This window comes from Halichoeres trimaculatus, unplaced genomic scaffold (genome assembly GCF_033239565.1).
Source record: "Halichoeres trimaculatus isolate MK-OKI-2021-1 unplaced genomic scaffold, fHalTri1.1 fHalTri1_scaffold_17, whole genome shotgun sequence".
Lineage (NCBI taxonomy): Eukaryota > Metazoa > Chordata > Actinopteri > Labriformes > Labridae > Halichoeres > Halichoeres trimaculatus.
In genome coordinates, this window is record NW_027437195.1 from 32028401 (window position 1) to 32048400 (window position 20000).

At 42.2% G+C, this 20000-nt stretch overlaps 1 protein-coding gene across 1 annotated transcript in view; it reads left to right on the forward strand.

Annotated features, from left to right (window-relative positions):
- LOC141806130 (claudin-11-like) overlaps nucleotides 1-20000 on the forward strand; it is a 35138-nt gene that overhangs the window by 1882 nt on the left and 13256 nt on the right. The gene's annotated exons all lie outside the window — the stretch shown is intronic.

The following is a 20000-nucleotide window of genomic DNA, read 5'->3' on the forward strand; positions in this document are numbered from 1 at the left end:
CACCTGTGTGATTACTAAAAGAACAAGACAGGATACCGAAATCAATCCAAAATTAAATATAAAAGTTGAAAAATATATCCAGAGTCAATTCCTGCTGGGTTTTCTTCTTCTTCTTCTTCTTCTTCTTCTTCTTCTTCTTCTTCCTCTTCTTCGTCTTCTTTTTCCTGTAAGCTTTTTGATGTTAGCTGACTGATGGCAGATAGCAAAGGTAGCTTTAGGCTACTGTGACACACTGTTATATGTTAGCAATTTAACGCCATGAAAATAACTCGACATGTAGCTTCTTTTTTCCCAGACTTGAACATTCAGGCTGTAGCCTCTGATGGACCAAAAGCAGCGTGTTGTTTCAGGCAACCTGCTCCCCTCTGGCAGAGCTTTGAACTCCTTGTGTGAGTGAGTCCTGCAATGTATGTGTGTATATTTGCAAGGGTACTCAGAGGACTAGCAGTTGGAAGGTTGAAAGGTTATGTCCAACATCTGGAGGATGACTCCAGCCGCGGGTGGGAGACGACCGTTAACTGGTGAGAGCCGGGGGTTTGGGTGGGTCATTATTCAAACCAGATGAGGACAGCTTTTCATCACCAAGTGATGATACTACATCCTATGTGCTACATGTGATCAACTTTAAAAAAAGCAAGATTTTATTTTTCACTCTGAGTCAAACTTTCAATCCTTAAATAAATAAATAAAAGTTAGGTTATCCTTCTCCTGTAATCCTTCTGAAGTCTGTCTTCTTGTGTCTTTGTAATCACTTTACACACTCTGGGATATTTTGGCTAAATAAAGGTCATTTCACAGAAGGGGAGGACAGCATGATTAAAAATCAAGTTGCAAAGCACAAGTAAGGATGATAAAAATGTAAAGACAAGAGGAGTTAAAGAAAATTTTTTAAAAAGTACAGTTTGACTAACACTAACTTTTGGTTCAACAGGAAATGGTTTGCATGACACTGAGGCCTGACAGTTTTCTGCCATGGGACCCAGTGGAGGAGGAACACATAACATAACGAAACATTAACAACAAAGTCATAGAAATGTTTAAAGAGGACAGCACCCCTTTTTCGATAAGTTAGAACATAAAAGCTGACACTATATGTTTCCATGTGTGTCTTAAGGTACAGATAGTAAAGTTTTGAGGATCAAAAGCCTAAATTATTCTTATTTAACATTTAAGGACCTTTCACTTGCATATTCAGCAGTAGCTGGATATATTTAGTAGTTTAATACATCAGTCATGGTGGGAAAAAAGAATCATGATGTCAGCAGAACTAAGTCACACAGAAAATGTATTTCATTCAAACTTTATTTTACCAGATAAAAGCCCACAGAGATCAAGAGAGTTAGCTGAACCTGAGGTCAACCACACACATCATGAAAAAAATACTGAGTGGTGGCAGTAACTGGAACAAATAAAGAATTCAGAAACACAGGCTCTGTTCAGTGGTCTCTCACTGTTTATCCATCAGAATGGACCAGAAGGCTCCACATGAAACCAGCTCTGAGAGCTTCAGTTCAGTCTGTACAGAGTCTTATGCTGTGGGGTCAGAAAAACTAAACGCTCTCTTTCCCAATTCAGTTCATGAGGCGCAGACAGAGGGAGGATGACACAGGACCGTGAGGCACAGCGACTTTAGGTTCTCTGAAGAAAAGAAGATCATCATGCTGAAGAGCTTTTTAAATCAGGGTCAGCCAGTGCATTTACCGGTCCATACTTAAAGACAGCAAGTCTGAATTTAACATACAAGCCACAATGATGTGTGAGGCAGCCATCACCAGCACCCACATACAGCTCATCGCCATCATCATTCAGTCAAAGAAAGAAATGTTTTCTGGCTCTGAGTGAAAAACAGGATCTGTTTCTGTAGCAGGATCTGAGCTTCACCCTGAATTTGGTATCTATCTTTTCAATGTGTGCTCTGAAAGAAAGCTCGTGAAATATATACATATAATATACATAGTTATACGTTACGAGCATTTCCCGACACATCTCTGTTTGTCTTACAAGCCCAGCTGCCGTGTCCAGTCAGAACAGGGAGGTTCAAGGAGCGGTAAGTTCTTGTATCACACTAACAGGTGTCTGTGTGCTTTCCTCCCACTCTCTCAAAAGTGACTCACAGGACGTCGTGGGACCTGCAGCACAGCTGAGCTCAGCACGTTGCGTAAGAGGAAACAAACAATAGACGTGTGTGTTGAATCTGTCAGCATCTCTGGGGTGAAAGAGGGTTTGTAACGGGCTTTCAGACATTGTTTGGTGACCCCACAGTCAGAGGTTCAGCCCCCACAGTAGCCAGAGGGGCAGAAAACGGTTGGCTGACACGCAGGTTAGTTGTCACACCCATTGAATCTTGCCACCAGAGGGCGCTGTCTCTCAAATTATTTTGAAATGATGAACAGAATTAAGATCAGAGCTCATTGGCATTGATTTTTCCAGAATAAGAGAGCTAAACTTCAGGTGAGGGGACTTTTTGTGTTTTTTATGTCAAAATGTAAATATGCAGCTCATTAATATTTCTCTTCTTTGCTTTTACACAAAGGATTTATTAAAAAAAAAAAACTGTTTCCCTTAGAGAGTGTGAAGGACACGGCTCTGAGCTTTGATGCTAGCATGCAAGTTGGGGTTGTGTTACACACACACACACACACACACACACATATATATATATGTGTGTGTGTGTGTGTGTGTGTGTGTGTGTGTGTGTGTGTGTGTGTGTGTGTGTTGTAAGCAGTAGGCTGGACTTAAGCTGTGTTTCCTGTAGTCCTTGCTTTTGTGTGGAGTTGAATGGAGCTGAATATTTGTCAAGTTTTCAATACAATGAAAGTCGGTTAAAGATTAAAAATTTATTGGAAGAAAAGAAAAAAAAAACGAGGTGAGGGACACCAACCCCAGTTGAAGGGGTGGGTAAGGAGTAACCTTTACTCTAAAAAACCTAACCCTAACCCAACTAACACAACCCTAGCACCTACCCTTACCCAACGCCATCGCAGACAAGAGTGGCTGTCTTAATGCGTCAGTGTCTTTGACAGTTAATTACCTCCTTCTTCTTACAATGAGATGGAAAATGAGAAGGACACTCACTTGAAGCAACGTGTCGAGCTTAATTTTAACGTATGAATAACTACTGAGGATGTTTTGATGATGAGCAGTTCACACTAGAGTAAGAAATGTGACGACTAACCCTGTCCTCCGTCCTGTTAAAGACATGCATGTCACACTTTAAAGCCCAGACAGTTGATAGCAAATCTGTTTTCCAGCACTAAAGCACAGTGGATACTAATGACTGTTGAGTAATATTCATTGGATCTAAAAGAATAGAATAGAATAGAATAGAATAGAATAGAATAGAATAGAATAGAATAGAATAGAATAGAATATGTCTTTATTCAGTCAGGACCACTTTGTCAAAAATAATCTTTATTAACTTGGACAATTTTCATTTGGCGGTATGGTTCTGTTCTGGGACTCCCTGCTCTTCCACGCGCTTGCGTGAAAATTCTGAGGCAGGAAGAGCACACCTCCCTGCCCATCATGAGCCATCATGAACGGCATAAACAGGGAGCGCAGCAGCAAAATAAAAACCCAGACAGAGCAGAGCAAACATGAATAAAATAACAGGAGGAGCTGGGGTGGAGGTGGGTTGTGAAGTGCCAGCAGAGGAAGCAGGAAGTAGGTTTGACAGGAGCAGCTTAAATAGCCCGCTCTAAAAGCAGTTTTCCAATAGGAGGTGGACACAGGAGTCAGCCGAGCCGTCAGCTGATCTGCACTGATGATGACAGCTATGTTGTTAGAGCTTGACGTCGTGACCTGCCTGAACTAACGCTACGCTCAATTTGTCCACCAAGGTGGGAAATTGGCTTTGGCTCACCAACACAAGAGACAGACAGCACTAAAATACAAAGAATTTCATACGTACAAACATATATGAGACACAATGTAAAAGTTGAGGTAAAAACAAGTTAGATAAATAAATAAAGCACAGTATTAAAACAGTTCAGGTCATTTTGGGGATTTGTCACTTAGTCCTATTTAAAAAGAAATTGTGTCCTTGAAATAGCTTTGACTCCAGCTCGTGTGTGTGAACCCCATGAGTGTAGACTCCCTCATCAACACTGGCTGTTTTCTGTACCCTGAAAAACAACCCAAGGACGTCCCTGAGAGGTGCTCTGCCAACATGCTGTGTTTTTTTATGAAGTCCCCGTTTCATGCAGGCTGTTTGGGAAACAGCTCACTCCTTGTTTTGTCTCGTCTCTGAAGAGAATGTCATGAGAAAATGGGTTTTGCTGCTGACACAGAGGTCCTATCTCTCTGCATAGACATAAAACATGAGTGAGTAACACATACAGTCAGGAAGTGACCTCAGATCGCACCCTGACTCAGCTCACTCCTTTTCTCCCTGAGCCTGGGCTGCCTTCCACTGCCTCAAATTATAATTGGTTTGCATTAAATGGTTTAGGAACAGGACTCCCGACTCCAGCACAGCTGATTCAAATGATCAGCTCGTCATCAAGCTCTGAGCCTCAAAACGAGCTGATCATTTGAATCAGCTGTGCTGAAATGGGGAAACATCTGAAACATGCAGGGCAGGGGGTCCCCAGGACCAGGATTGGGAAACGCTGATCTAGATCAAACTAGATCCAAAGTGGCTGCACTTTGAGATGCCTCATGTTAACTGTGAATGTTTACAGTCACATTATTCACATTCATTTTTAATAATATTAACTATATTGATATTAATAATAATAATATTATAATAATATTAATATCAATCACATTACTGTCTGGAGCTGCAGCTACAGCTGGTCAGGTCAGACACAACACACACAGAGTTCAGCCCTGCACGATTCAAGTATTAATAACTTGTTTTGAAGTGGCTGTTATGGAGCTGGGGTCGGGTTACACTCAGCCCCAGTGAAGTTATTCCTAAAGATGATGTTTGGTGATTCTAAGCTGCAAAGAATCCTCATCTTAACTTACGGCTGGTAGGAGAGCCTATAGATACAGCACAGCTAAATACATTTCAACGCAGAATGAATGAAATGTTCAAACATGTAAACTTTGATAGTTTGTTCCTTTATTAGAGATACAGATGAGGCCAATGGCATGAACAGCAACTTTAATCTCTTTCACTCTGGCTTGTCTGAACAGTTTGGGTTGTCGAGTTATACATCCATGCGAACAACATTTTTTTTATTCTTTTCCTTTATATAAAAACTATTTTAAACACGTAGTTGATAGCAACGTCTGAAACATTGCTGTGTAGCAGGAGGATGCCTGTCCTGTGTGTGACATCACATGAAACAAATAAATAATGGACAGTAACATTTTCAATGTATTTCAGTATCATGGGGGATTTTAATGATGACTATTTTCCACGCCAGGAGCTGCAGAGTTTGGGCTGAAAACTTCAGATTGTGATTGCAAAAGCCCTGATCAATAAATTAATGCTCAATTCACAGCAGCTGTCCTTCTTCATAACAGAGGTTTCCCTCACGTCACCTCACCACACGCTCATTGGAGGTTTCATTTTTCAGTCACTCTTTGGGAACTTAGAAGCAGCTCATGTGTAACTGTGTGGGTGAATGAGTGTGTAATGCAACGCACATGTTCCTGCTCTCTCTGTGTTTGTGGATCGAGGACTGGGAGCGGTTATAAAAACAGCGTTACTCAGAATACAGTCCTCCTGGATCACAGGTTGTTGCCCTGGAGGATTTGAGAAAGGCTGGGCCCCTGTGGGGAGCGGATGAACCTGACAGTGACTCCCAGAGAAAGACCGACCCCGGAGGAGGAAGAAAAGCCCGATGCATGTGACGTCACAGAAAAGCAGGACAAGCTGTTTTCAGCCAGACTCTCTTACCAACTCTGACATTTGCATCCATCTGCCCGTGTTTGAACATGTTATACGAAGAGTACCGTGTGCACTAAAAGGGAATCACGTATAAAGACGAAAGGCCAGCCATCTTTTGTTAGACGTGAGCTTTAGAGTAGTAAAGATCACTTCCTACAGATTCAGGAACGTGTAGTTTTGATTACATGCAGCAGGTGGTGCTACAAACTTTAAAAAGAAAGACATCTTTCAACATGTGTTGCACAAAAACAAACCCACATTTCAACAGGAGTTATTAGTGTTTTTGCCTCAGAAACAGAAGAACTATCGTTACTCTGAAATACGCATGAAGTATCATCATCAGTGCTGCCCAGCTAAACGATCTTTCCCCGTCTACACATTAATAATGAACATTTTAGAGGCCAGCAAATGGATTTTTATTTACCAGCTTCCTGTTTTCTACATTTTCCACGTCTCTCAGCCAGCTTCTGTTTTTCATCTCTTCTCTTCTGACCAGTATTGGTTCTCGCTATATATCCAAACATGACGCTCCACATACCTCGCTTCTTTTAGTCTTTATCCCACCAAATCCCTCATATTCAGCTTCAGTGTCTTTTCTAATGCTCTCTTTGGCTTTCATGTTCCTTCCCTCTGAAACTTTACTGCTGCTCACATCTGGGGTGCACCTGTCGGGGGAGAGGGCAGCTTTCTCACAAGACCCCAGTCTTCATTGAATCCCCCAACCCGTTTAAAAAGAAACAATATTTATCCATCTGAGCTTTAATGTAAGGTCTCTGAAACTATAAAACTATTGAGCTTTCTCAGTCTTCAGCTTTGTTTCCCAGAACTGAAAATCTGGTGCCTCACAGCGTGTTGTGCACACATGAACTACTGATCATAGAAACGATATGAAGAGAGAGTAACGGCCTTGTTGACATCCACCTGGTTATTAGTGCTGCTGCTGCTGCTGTGAAAGAAATGTTGTGTTTTGGTGTGAATATAAAAAAAGAAACAGTGATACTGTATGTGCCTCAGGGCCGGTCCACACACATGCACTCACGGTCTGTCTGCTCGGCTGGATCATCCCCAAAGCTGCTCTGAATCATTGTTTCCAAAGCCGGTTGCCTTGGCAGCCAGAGGACGGAGGGATCTGACCAAAATACAACCTCATAAAATCTACACTTAAAAGGACACTGACCCACACCACATCTTTGAGTGTGTGTGTGTGTGTGTGTGTGTGTGTGTGTGTGTGTGTGTGTGTGTGTGTGTGTGTGTGTGTGTGTGTGTGTGTGTGTGTGTGTGTGTGTGTGTGTGTGTGTCTTGATCCTCTTCTTTCTTTAAATGTAATCACTGATACATTTCTGATCAAGCAGATTTAATGTACATTTTTGTGAAGGTGTTTTAGGATTACTGGTTTACAATGAGGCAGCTTTCATGGAAACACTTATTGTAATCGATCAGAAATCAACAATATCCTTTGTCTCGCCTCATCTGTGAAATCATTTCCTTGTGGCTTTGCCAGAGAAAATAAACCTGAAAGCCAAGAAATCAGAGGCAGAAGGAGGGGCGGGTACAGCAACCTGTTCCTGTTAAACAAAGGCCAAAGCATTGTTCCCCCAGAGGACAGATCCAACACCAGAGGTACTATCCCTGCCCGAGACCTGCCCGAGACCTGCCCGAGACCTGCCTGAGACCTGCCCGAGACCTGCCCGAGACCTGCCCGAGACCTGCCCGAGACCTGCCCGAGACCTGCCTGGGACCTGCCCGAGACCTGCCTGAGACCTGCCGGAGACCTGCCTGAGACCTGCCTGAGACCTGCCTGAGACCTGCCCGAGACCTGCCTGAGACCTTCCTGAGACCTGCCTGAGACCTGCCTGAGACCTGCCTGAGACCTGCCTGAGACCTGCCTGAGACCTTCCTGAGACCTGCCTGAGACCTGCCTGAGACCTGCCTGAGACCTGCCTGAGACCTGCCTTCTGTCCAGCTGTGTTTCTGTGTTTGCACACCATCACCAGCATACTAATGCGCAACACGCTGCAGCCTGGCACTGAGATGGGAAAGGAGGAAAATACACATTGATCGGAGACCTGCCCTCCGCTTGCTCCATTGTTAAGCTGCCAATCTGTCTGCATCCAATAATAAACATCAGGCTGAGTGTGTGTCTGTGTGTGAACAGGAGGTCATTAAGCAGCCTCTCCCTCTCCATCTTCAATAATAAACAGGAGGGAGGCTGTTTCAACAAGTGAAGACACAAACACACTCACATCTTCTCAGGTCAGCCTTCTGACTCTGACCACATTTATCCTTTTCCCACACTTCTGCTGGACGAGGCTGAATGGGCTTAAACACACAAACACAGAACTGGAAGTCCCTGTTCCAGATTCACAAAACTGAACCGTGTTGAGTTTGTGGTGGAGGAAATGTTGAGTCTTTTTTCGTGTTGGATCAGGGTAAAGTTTCTCAGCCTAAACCCCTTCACAACTTCATTTTCTAAGGCCCTGATACTTAACTATTGAAGAAGACGCAGACTCCAATCACCCAAAGGGTACAGTCAGCCTGAATCCAAAAACTTTATTGACAGCGGGCCTTTGATGAGCAAAACTAGAAAGTTGAGGGGGCTGCAGAAACCAACCAACCTAGAAAGGCAAAACAGCTTGTTGCATGACTCAAACGCTCAGCGTTTTACTTGTACACATGATTTGTAAGACATGCCTTTCCTTGGTACATGTTGATGGACTGTTCTTTCACCCCACAAATGCCACTTTGCTGTTATCTTTTGGACAACAGGGGCTAGAAGGTGTAAAATGGTTATTTTAAGTTGGTAGAGAAGTCCACTTTCAGGGAAAATATACAAATGCCGTATTGTATACCTGGTAATAAGAGCACCCCCAATTATTAGACGGTTCTGCTTTTTGGGACAGTCTTCAGAGACTCCGAATAAAGACAGCATCACTGTTGTGAAAGCGATGAAGGAGCTAGTTGCCATGTGTTGCTTCATCTTTGTTTTTATCCTCCATCACCATCTACACTGAAAGAGGGAAACCTACTGCAGTGACTGAAACAATGAGAGCAGTTGATTTCTAAAAAAGAACAATGAAGTCGCTTTCTTCGGTCAACAACGTGAAAGAGCTCGAGTGTTTCCAGGAAAGTGAGATGGGGGATTCAGAAGCAGAGCAGTGTTTAAGAGCAGTTAATTTCATTATCTGTCACTCTGGCAGTACTTCACCCAGTCCTCAACCTGCCAACAAAGCATGCACTGAGCTGAGACTGAGTGTGAGAAGACTGCACAGCAGGCGATGTGATGAATGGTAAAGGACGATGAATGTGAGACTGTTGGGATGAAAGAGAGCTGATATGTGAGACCATGATAAAGAGTGATGGGAGGATGTCAAGAGGCTGTCTGATGTGTGACAGACCTAATTGAGTTAAAAGACATTGGCATGTCACGACGATTTTACCAACAAGTTCCCAAACAAGATCCCTCCCTGTTTGACACACCGAGCTTTAACATTATCCAAGTTATTGAAAAACTTGATTTAATGAAAAAAAAACACACTGTGCAAATTGATGTAAGATAAGTTATATTACAAAGCTGCTGTACCAAAGAGACCTCTTGGGGTGACACTGAAAGGTTTTTGTTGTCATGGTGTGGGTTTTTGGGTTGTGTTTTTTTTGTGTTTTTGTGTTCCTTGGTTTGTCTCCCTTGTGGTTGTGATTTGGTTTTCATCATGTGGATGTCTTTTGGTGGCTATCTTTAGTGTTTCAGTGTCTTTTGTGGTTTTGGTATCTGTCTGAGTTTTCCTGTGTTTGGTTAAGTTCTCCTTGTGTTTCCTTTGTGGTTGATTGCCCTTCATGTGTTTCACCTGTGTCTTGTTGCACACCTGTGGTTGATCACCTGGTCTGTGTGGCCTCTGTGGTCCATGTGCTTTCTGGTGGTTCATTGTTTGCTGTCTCCTGTGTCTCGTGTGTTCCCTGTGCCTTGGATTTTTCTCTAGTGAGTTTTCCTGTGTTTTTGGTTTTGTTTCTTTTGTTGGAGTTTTTGGGTTTACTTTGATTTTTGAGTTTAGTTAACTAAAGTTTTATTTTATCTGGGTCCTCTTCTTTTGTTTTTTCCCCCGGTTTCACAACATTTTTTCTCTTATGGCCAAACTCCATCTGTAGCATTTAAACAGGAGTCTGAGCCCCGAAATGAAGCGTATATCCCAAGCTGGATGTGCCAAGCCTCTAATCATGCCATGGCAGAAATGTGACAGTCTGACGTTTTAACAAAACATTTAACAGGTCTGAGTTGTGGCTTACAGCTGAAAACAACTATTAATATTGTTTTTACTTCGCCTTTGTTTCCTTTTATGAATGTAACAAGTAAAAAACACCAGAATAAGAGAAATCAGTTCTTACTTCTGTAGATTTTTGCAGTAAGTGGACACAAGCCCTAAATCTGTAGATTGATGCTGTTGGTGGACATAGGCCCTTGATATGTAGATTGGTACTGTAAGCAGACACAGGCCTCTGATCTGTGGATTGGGACAGACAGTGGAAACAGGCCCTTAATCTGTTGGTTGGTGCTGTCAGTGAAAACAGGCCCTTAAACTGTGGATTGGTAATTTCAGTGTCATCAGAGGTTGTTAATCTATAGATTAGTACAGTGCTGTCAATTGGATCGAGCCCTTAACCTGTGGATTGCAGCTGTCAGTGGACTCAGGCCCTAAGTCTGTGGGTTGGCACTGTCTGTTGAAACAGGCCCTTATTATGTGGATTGGTGCTTGGTTAGTATTGTAACTTGGCTTTGCAGCTTTTATTTCTCATGCTTTCAACATTTCTTATCTCTGAAACGTAAAAGATGAGAGGCTGGGTATTTATCTGTAACAGGTAAGAAATAGTTAAACTCAGTTGAATAAAATGACTAAAAAAAAAGAAGCTGAAAATGCAAAATAAAGAAATTCTTGTCCTTTTCACAACACATAATTTTTCTACCTCTGGAATAAACCTGATATCTGCTGCTTCATGGAGGAATGTAACAACAGTGGAGACAGAGCCTGGCTCAGTTTGGAGTCGTCACTAATGAAGTGAACAGTTTCTCTTCTGAAGAACACAGAGATCGCTCCTCTCAGGGCGTCAGTCTGCACCACCAGCTCACTGTCTGTGTGCGGTTATGGAACAGGGTGTGTGTGTGTGTGTGTGTGTGTGTGTGTGTGTGTGTGTGTGTGTGTGTGTGTGTGTGTGTGTGTGTGTGTGTGTGTGTGTGTTATCTCAGTATGCACTCTACAAACACAACGCTTTAATCCAAAACATGTTTTTCACTACTGTGTAAGGCGCACACATTGAAGAGAGTGAAACAGAGAGCACATATAAACACACACACACACACACACACACACTGGTTGCCGGTAAGATCACAGCATCCACCAGTGGTCCAGTCATGTTGCTTACTTTGGCCCCTGTGCCTTTCTCCCTGTTATCCCTCCCTCCATCTCTTTACTTTGTTATTCTTCTTCAGGCCCATCCAGTCTCCTTGCCCGGGGTCTGGCAGCCGTTTTTAGCACGATCAAAGACTGAGCCCCCGCCTGAGAACACTCATATTCATGCTATCATACAACAACAGACGTTTTTTTGAAGTCCCTAGATTCCGACTTGTTTTTTTTAGGCAAAATCCCGCAGAAACACTCTTTGGAAATAATCTTTGCATGGACTCAGCTGTTATTAAACGCATTCCCAATAATAAATGGATATATATATAATTTTGGGTGTGTCCTGGAGTGTAGTGGATGGATCAGACCTTTGTTGTTTTTATTATTTGGAGACGGGGTTACGACTCCCTGTAGACTACCAGGACGGCCTGCCATAGAGGCACTGCAGTCTTTCTCTGTCTTATTTACCTCCTCACATTCTCCTGTCTCCAGTTAAACTTCTTCCTAAATCAAACTCTCACTCTCTGTAAAACACAAAAACTGTTTGGTCTAATTAAACCTTTCCATCTGCCCAGCAGAGCCATCAAAGCTCCTAAAATCCCTGCTGCTCTCAATCAGCTGGACGTGTTAAACTACATTTCAGCAGCTTTAGTCATTGCTGGTTGGACAAAACTCTGTGTAAACGCTGGCCAATATTCTGCACCAGAAAAATCACATCACCATGTAGCACTACAAGGCCAGGCACTTATAACCAACAGTAAAACTCATCCTTTAATGAATCAGCATTAGGGTGAAATGATACAATCACCAGTATTATTTAAACTGTCTCTTTTGATACCTGTCTAAAGTCCCCGCGTTGCAAGTCACACAACATCAGTTTTGTATGGTCAGGGATTGTAACAGACCAGAGGACTACAGGAGGAAACTGGAGTTTAGGGTGACATGCGGACTGACTTCCTCAGACCTCGTACATCTGCAGATGTTTGTGTAGCACAGCTGTTTTGAATGTTTCAGGAATTCATTGATCAGCTCATCCTGTTTGAGATTTATGGCCTCACCCAGCTCATTGTTTCTGCTTCACAGACACGCAGCTGTAGTCCAACCATCCTTTGGATCATTGATGACAAGTGATCAACAGCTTTTAAGACTGTGGATTTTAAGTTGGAGAAAAAATGTGTGTGTGTGTGTGTGTGTGTGTGTGTGTGTGTGTGTGTGTGTGTGTGTGTGTGTGTTTACACTACAGGTTTACAGCCTAACTAAGGCTCTAACCATAGGTAAATAAAACATGGACTTACTCTTCCTAACATCACCCGTCTGTTCCTGGAACAGGTGAATGATCCAATCAACGGGTGCAGCCATGTTGGATCAGACGCAGGCCTCCAGCTTCCTTTCTAACAGCTGTTGGCCCCCGTCAGTCATGTGAGCTGAGCTGTGTCTCTGAATGGACAATCAGACAATCTCGATATCTTCGAAACTGTCGAGGTAGAAAAAAAATACCAACAAATACATTTTGTGCTGATAGCAAAATTAGTGTTTCATACCCAAACCGCTTTCGAACCAGGGGTTAAATATGTTTTAAATTCTGTAAAAATCAATATTTTTGGCCCCGTGTGTTCGTGGTTTCTGGTCTTTAAGCAGTTCCACCAAGGCTTCATTTTTTTAACCTGGACGAGGCCCCTTGAGTCAAAGGCTGTGTCTGAAATCACTCTCTGTCCTCCATGTAGTGAAATCATTGTGTAGTGCTGTGAAATCTGACTGAGCGTGGTCATACGCTATATAATCTACTCAGTGAGAGGATCTTGTTCTACCGGCCCTCACATGGGCCGGAGAGTGGTGGTTCCCTTTCTTTGGTTCATTTTAGCTGGCCCACCAGTATTTTTTTTTAGTATTTTTTTTATGGGGGGGTAGTTATGGTGCTTATTTTGATTTGATTTGGACAATTAACCTGTTTTTCCTGCTAACAAACAAAAAGAGTAAACTTGGTAATTCTTGACTGTTTCAGTTATCTTTGGGTCTTTTTGATACGAGCTGTTTTGGGGACAGTAACATAATACGACAGACTGATTTGTGGGCATTAATTCCTGTTTTTATTTTTTTTCTTTCTTTTCTTTTTAAGTGACAGTTTACAAACTGCATTCACAGCATTTATTTTTCAGCTTCTCTCAAACATGACTCTGTCTGGCTGCTGATGGGGCAGATTTTATGCTCTGTGTTAGTTGGTTTAGTCTATCCATCAAATCGAACTCCAGAGAGTAAGTCCTGTCCTGTCTGTGCATCGAACAAAGGCATCCTTCATCCCTTCAGTAATAAACCAGCCTCATTCTCTGAAGCAGGTTAAATTATTAAATGAACAATTAACTGCCAGTACAGAGACAGTGCCCTGCCTTTAAGGCCTTTAATGATCTCACAGGGTCTCTCTTCTTCTGGTGCAGTCAGTGAATATGAAACATCTCAGAGCTCCACTACTTTGAGTGTTTTTTTTTTTTTAATCCCTCTGCTGCTTCGTGAATTTTCTCCACAGTAAGATGAAACTGAACTTCCTACCAAGGTTCAAATAAACTAACCACATTCTTATCAGACAGAGAAATCACAGATTTGGGGCCTGTAGGTATGTGCACGCTCAGCACTGAGTTTGACTGCACACACACACACAAATCTCCTCACAGAAAAGCAATGAGTTCAATCCACATGTTTACCTTTAAGGCTAACTTTAGCATTAACGTAAGGATAACATAAAGGAGAAGGCTAATGAAATCAGCAGGTCTAAACTCAAAAAGAGGGAAATAACGGAGGTGGCAACACTTGATAAGGCACAACAGACAGTAAATGAGGTTTTCAAAAATATAGTTTTTATTTTTATATAAAATAAATATAATATAACAATAAAAATGAAATAACCACAGCAGAATATTTCAACTTCTTCAGTTTTTCCCACAGAGTTCACTTCAGTTCCCAAACCCAGTAATCAACAAACTTCAAATTTAAACAAGGCATTTCATGTGATCCGTGGTTATGATTGTCCACAAGATTCAGAGTCCATAATAGGTAAAAATGTTCAGTTTTCTCCCCCAAAGATACGATAGTCCAAAAAGCTAGAAAAAAAAGTCTCTTTCAACAGAAAAGCTGATCTGACGTTGGTTGTTTCACAGACAGATTTCAATGTTGTCGTTTGTTGGTTTCAGCTCGCCATCGCTCCACACCAGAAGGAAACGGAAACTCAGAACATGGCCTGTATAAAAACAAGGCCAAACTTAAACACTCATAAGCATAATAAATTAACAAGTAAATTAAACAAGCTAACAAATGATGAAATAAATAATAGTTAAATTATATAAAACATTGATAACATTTAGTCGTCCATCTTTCTTCTTTGATCTTATGAGCCCCACACTACAAACTACACAGCAAGTTCCTCTTTCGCTCTCACACTCACACATGTTAGCCAAACTTTTGTTAGCATTAGCTTTCACCATCAATACGTTACCTTATACTCACTCATACAACAACACACATACCAACAGATGAGTGAGCACCGTATTCGATCCATGCCAGTCTCTATGAAGATTATTAACTTACCAAGTCCAATCAAAATCTTTCTTTAATTTGTTGGCTCGTCTCATCTGGCGTCTCTCAGCAACATATAAGTCCAGTTATTCCACTCCGTCATCCTATAAGTTCAGTCAGCACGTTTAGGTTCAGTTACTCCACCCACTATCTACTAAGCTTAAGCATCTCAGTATCTCAGATGTTTGGGTCTAGAGTCGAGTGTCTCAGGTTATCAAATGCACCGTCTTATGTCCACACTTCCTGATTCACGCTAAATCCAGGAATGTGATTGGTTAATACACTTACTGCAAGACCTACAAATAACACAAGATCTAAAATAAAAATACATACAGAATTTGAGAATTAATAAAGTAGAATCAAAGAACTGGCAATACCATAATTCCATCTAACCATGCACATTCACCTTTACAAAGTGTGCAGAAACCTGACCTGGGTTACACACAGCTGTGTCAACACTGGAAAACTGTCTATGACAAGAAGCAGTGAAATGGTTAAAAAGTCAATAATAATGATATATTTAAGAAAGCAGAATAAAACATCGATATTTCTTTTTGACTGGGTGTTACAGGAAAGACAGCCACAGAGTGTGACCGTGTGAATACTCTGACAGGGACTGTAAAAGGTCACAGGTCATTTACAGAACAATAATTACATGTTATTGATCCCCTGTCACAGTGATTTGATGTATTGTTTTTGATCCCTGTTTACCTGGCCTGCTTACGCACACATGCATGTTCCAGGTGTTTGCGTTTGCTGTCGTGAAGCGATGGCAGAGTTTCACGCCACGTAGTTTGCACTTAACGTGTTTCACCAATTTGTTTTCCATCAAAGATTAAAATCTAGAAACCTGAGGGTTGTTGTCTTTGTTTTTTTCTTTATCCATCACCCTCTGTGCCACAATATGTGTGTGTATAACATAAGCAGTAGGGGTGAGACTGCCCCCACCACTTCCTGTAGTTAACTTATAGATGAGTTTTTAGTGGCAGGTATTTGATTTTAACAATAAATAAATAAATAAATACAACCTGTAATGGGACACGACACGAAGAGATGCAAAATGATAAGATGTGAGACTATACAACACAACACAATGATAAATAATTACAGTGCATTACAATATCATATGTGGAGATAATATTATGGTTTAATTCAGTTCACACCAGGTGTTTGTGAATGTTTTAACTCTGTATCTGACCCTTTCAATGCTTATCCTATATTCCTGTGTCCTGTGACCCAGTTTATCACAGTTTGGTATGAACCACACAGTTCACAGGACAACATGACGTGACGCGCCGGGATATGTTCAATAAGAAAAACACGTCACTTTTTAGTCTCAACTGCAAAATCAAGCAGCACACACAACAGCTCAGCTCTGAACTTCATCATCGAACGGTAAACGACGTGGAGCGAATGTTTGCTGCTGTTTCCTGGATCAGATCTTACAACCAGAGAGAAATGGGTTAGGGTTAGGGTTAGGGAGAAATGGGTTAGGGAGAAATGGGTTAGGGTTAGGGAGAAATGGGTTAGGGTTAGGGTTGGGGAGAAATGGGTTAGGGTTAGGGTTAGGGAGAAATGGGTTAGGGTTAGGGTTAGGGAGAAATGGGTTAGGGTTAGGGTTAGGGAGAAATGGGTTAGGGTTGGGGAGAAATGGGTTAGGGTTAGGGTTAGGGTTAGGGAGAAATGGGTTAGGGTTAGGGAGAAATGGGTTAGGGTTAGGGTTGGGGAGAAATGGGTTAGGGTTAGGGAGAAATGGGTTAGGGTTAGGGTTAGGGTTAGGGAGAAATGGGTTAGGGTTAGGGAGAAATGGGTTAGGGTTAGGGTTGGGGAGAAATGGGTTAGGGTTGGGGAGAAATGGGTTAGGGTTGGGGAGAAATGGGTTAGGGTTAGGGAGAAATGGGTTAGGGTTAGGGTTAGGGTTAGGGTTAGGGAGAAATGGGTTAGGGTTAGGGAGAAATGGGTTAGGGTTAGGGTTGGGGAGAAATGGGTTAGGGTTGGGGAGAAATGGGTTAAGGTTGGGGAGAAAAGGGTTAGGGTTAGGGTTAGGGTTAGGGTTAGGGAGAAATGGGTTAGGGTTAGGGTTGGGGAGAAATGGGTTAGGGTTGGGGAGAAATGGGTAAGGGTTGGGGAGAAATGGGTTAGGGTTAGGGAGAAATGGGTTAGGGTTAGGGTTAGGGTTAGGGTTAGGGAGAAATGGGTTAGGGTTAGGGAGAAATGGGTTAGGGTTAGGGAGAAATGGGTTAGGGTTAGGGTTAGGGAGAAATGGGTTAGGGTTAGGGAGAAATGGGTTAGGGTTAGGGTTAGGGAGAAATGGGTTAGGGTTAGGGAGAAATGGAGCCAGAAATTTGGACTTAACTCAGTAAATTACACCGTGAGCTTGATAAGCAGCTTCATACTGCCTTTCACTGTAGTCAGTGTGTGTGTGTGTGTGTGTGTGTGTGTGTGTGTGTGTGTGTGTGTGTGTGTGTCTGTGTGTGTGTGTGTGTGTGTGTGTGTGTGTCTGTGTGTGGAAAGAATGTGAAAATACTTGTGTGCTTCTTTTCTTACAGATCTGTGTGTGTTTGGTTTCGGAGCACATGAGGAGTGTGTGGTTATCTTGGCAGGGTGTGTGTTGTGCTGGTGCTGCTACCCTGGAGGTTTGTGATGTATATCAGGCAGCTGCTCGCTCCAGCATCTGAAAGATGAAAATAGAGCTGTTATTCTTGTAAAATCCTCACTGAGGTACAGTTTGTGCACATGAATGTAAATTTGCTCGCGGGTGGGCACACACACACACACACACACACACACACACACACTCTTGGTCTATGGTAACCTTTCAGCCCAGAGGTCAGATCAGATCTGTGGGGATGTTCTCTGCCGGCTGAGTGTTGCTCCACGTGTTGGTTTAGCAGCAGTGATTGGTTTGAACTCGTTTCGTGGAGAGGGTTTCACCACAGATATTTCTGACTCGGAAGCTTTGGGGATTTCACTCTTCAGGGTTTTGGCTGCATTCACCGCCTCAAGGCGCTCAAAGGGAGGAATGTAGAGAGCTATAGGAGCGCACACGTTGTTATTATTTCTCTGGAAATGCAGCGTGTTGTATGTTCAGCGTCTTATATTCCTAATGTGTGTTTTCAAAGATAACTGCCAATCAAAAACAGCTTTCATTACTGCAGGAGAGAAAGGACAGAAACCCAAAACCTCCATCCAAGGGCAACAATATCTGTGTGCACAGATATCACACACACACACACACACACACACACACACACACACACACACACACACACACACACACACACACACACACACACACACACACAGACACTGCTTTGAAAGTCATGTCTCAATCAATGTAAGCTGATCCCTGTCATCTGGTTTTGGTCCAGAGGAGTCCGCTTCAGGACTGATCTGGTCTGAGTTCACCATGTGGTGTTTGTATTCCTTCAAGAACTTTATGACTCGCTCACACACACTCTGCGTTTCTAGCTGTACGTCACACACACACTCATACACACACACACACACACACACACACACACACACACACACACACACACACACAGGCAGAGGTAGTAATAAAGAAAGAGATATTTCCTGTACACTCCTGTCACTTGACCCCATGTCCCAATATGTTAATCATTTCCTGCTGCATAATCCAATGAAAAGCTTGAGTTCTCTGCTTTATTAGATTAGTGGCGCTGCCGTCCAGCATGAGGAGGCAACAGCAGGGCTGGATCTGGAGTCCATTCAGTGGAAAATAGCTTCCCTCTTATCTCCGTTTTCAACTCATTAAATATAATTTCTTCCTTTTACCAAAAACCTGCTGTGTTTGTGTTTTCCACCTCAGGTTCCCTGCTTCATGTGGAAACCTTTCAAAAAGTTCAACGGCACTTTGAGCTCTGGGAGGAGAAGACGAGATGCCTTACAGTCCCTGTGAGGTCTTTTAAAGTCAACCTGAAATAGTTTTTAACCACCCATTCATAACCAGGGTTCCCACAGTTAACCCACAGTTACCTGAAAAGGTAAACTGGTTAATGATTAATCCTTTGAAAAGTAACTTTTTAGATGTTCCTTCCCTAATATGTGCTGAGATATACCTGCACTTCTTATTATTTCTTATAAAGTTTTGAATAAAAAATAGCTTGTGCTGTACTTTTTAAGGTGCCCCACAGCACTGTTCGGTTAAGTTTTAGCTTTATTTTTTGAATTTTTAATAAATGTATTTATTTATTTATTTCAACTCTTTATCTAGTTTTCTTTTTTATTTTATTTTTATCCGTTTTTTTATTTATTTTTTCTTCTTTTTTTTATCAGTTTCTTTGTGTATGTGTGTGTGTGTGTGTGTGTGTGTGTGTGTGTGTGTGTGTGTGTGTGTGTGTGTGTGTGTGTGTGTGTGTGTGTGTGTGTGTGTGTGTGTGTGATCCTGTATCTGTGATTCAAATAAGCAAACTTAATGAAAATGCCATGTGGGCTCAGATACTCCCAGTGCCCAGACCAGGGCACCCAGGTCTGGAAGTCCGGCCCTGTCCCGGCTGTTGGCGTGTGCTTCATAGCAGGTGTTCTGTGTTTTGTTGCTCTGCTCATCATTGGATGGATTTATGTTAAACAGACGGTTCAGCTCAGGGAAAACAGGGAGTTTCAGTAAAAGACCAGTTTCCACAGGTTAAAGTCAAACAGCTGTTCAAGCATTTATGTCCATGTATATAAATAAAGTTTGCTATTATTATTATTATATATGGCCACATAGTGCACTGAGCATGTGCCAAACACACTGTTCCTAATCTGCTGATGAATCAAAAAGTGTCCCAGCTTTGTAAATGTATCAGCAAAACATCTGAAGCAAACTGCCGGCTCACAGTGTACAACGAACCTTAACACTGTCATCTTCAGCTGACACAAACTGTAGATGGTGGCTGCATTTCCAGCTAAAAAACCAAGGGACAACAGTCAGTTTGAAAAATTAAGCCTTAGTGGAAGTGCTAAAGTTGCTGTTCATGGAGAATCTGCTTCTGTCTGGCTGCAGAAAGACCGGAAATCACATACACACACCAAAAAAAGAGAAACTATGGAAACATTTTTACAGCCTAAAAGTAACTGTAATTTGATTACTGGAATGGAAACAGTACTGTGTACGATTACTCTCTACGGGAAATTAAAAAAAAAAACTTTTCTTAAACCCTTAACACGAGAAAACTCACTGAGAATCATAAGACACAGCAGGA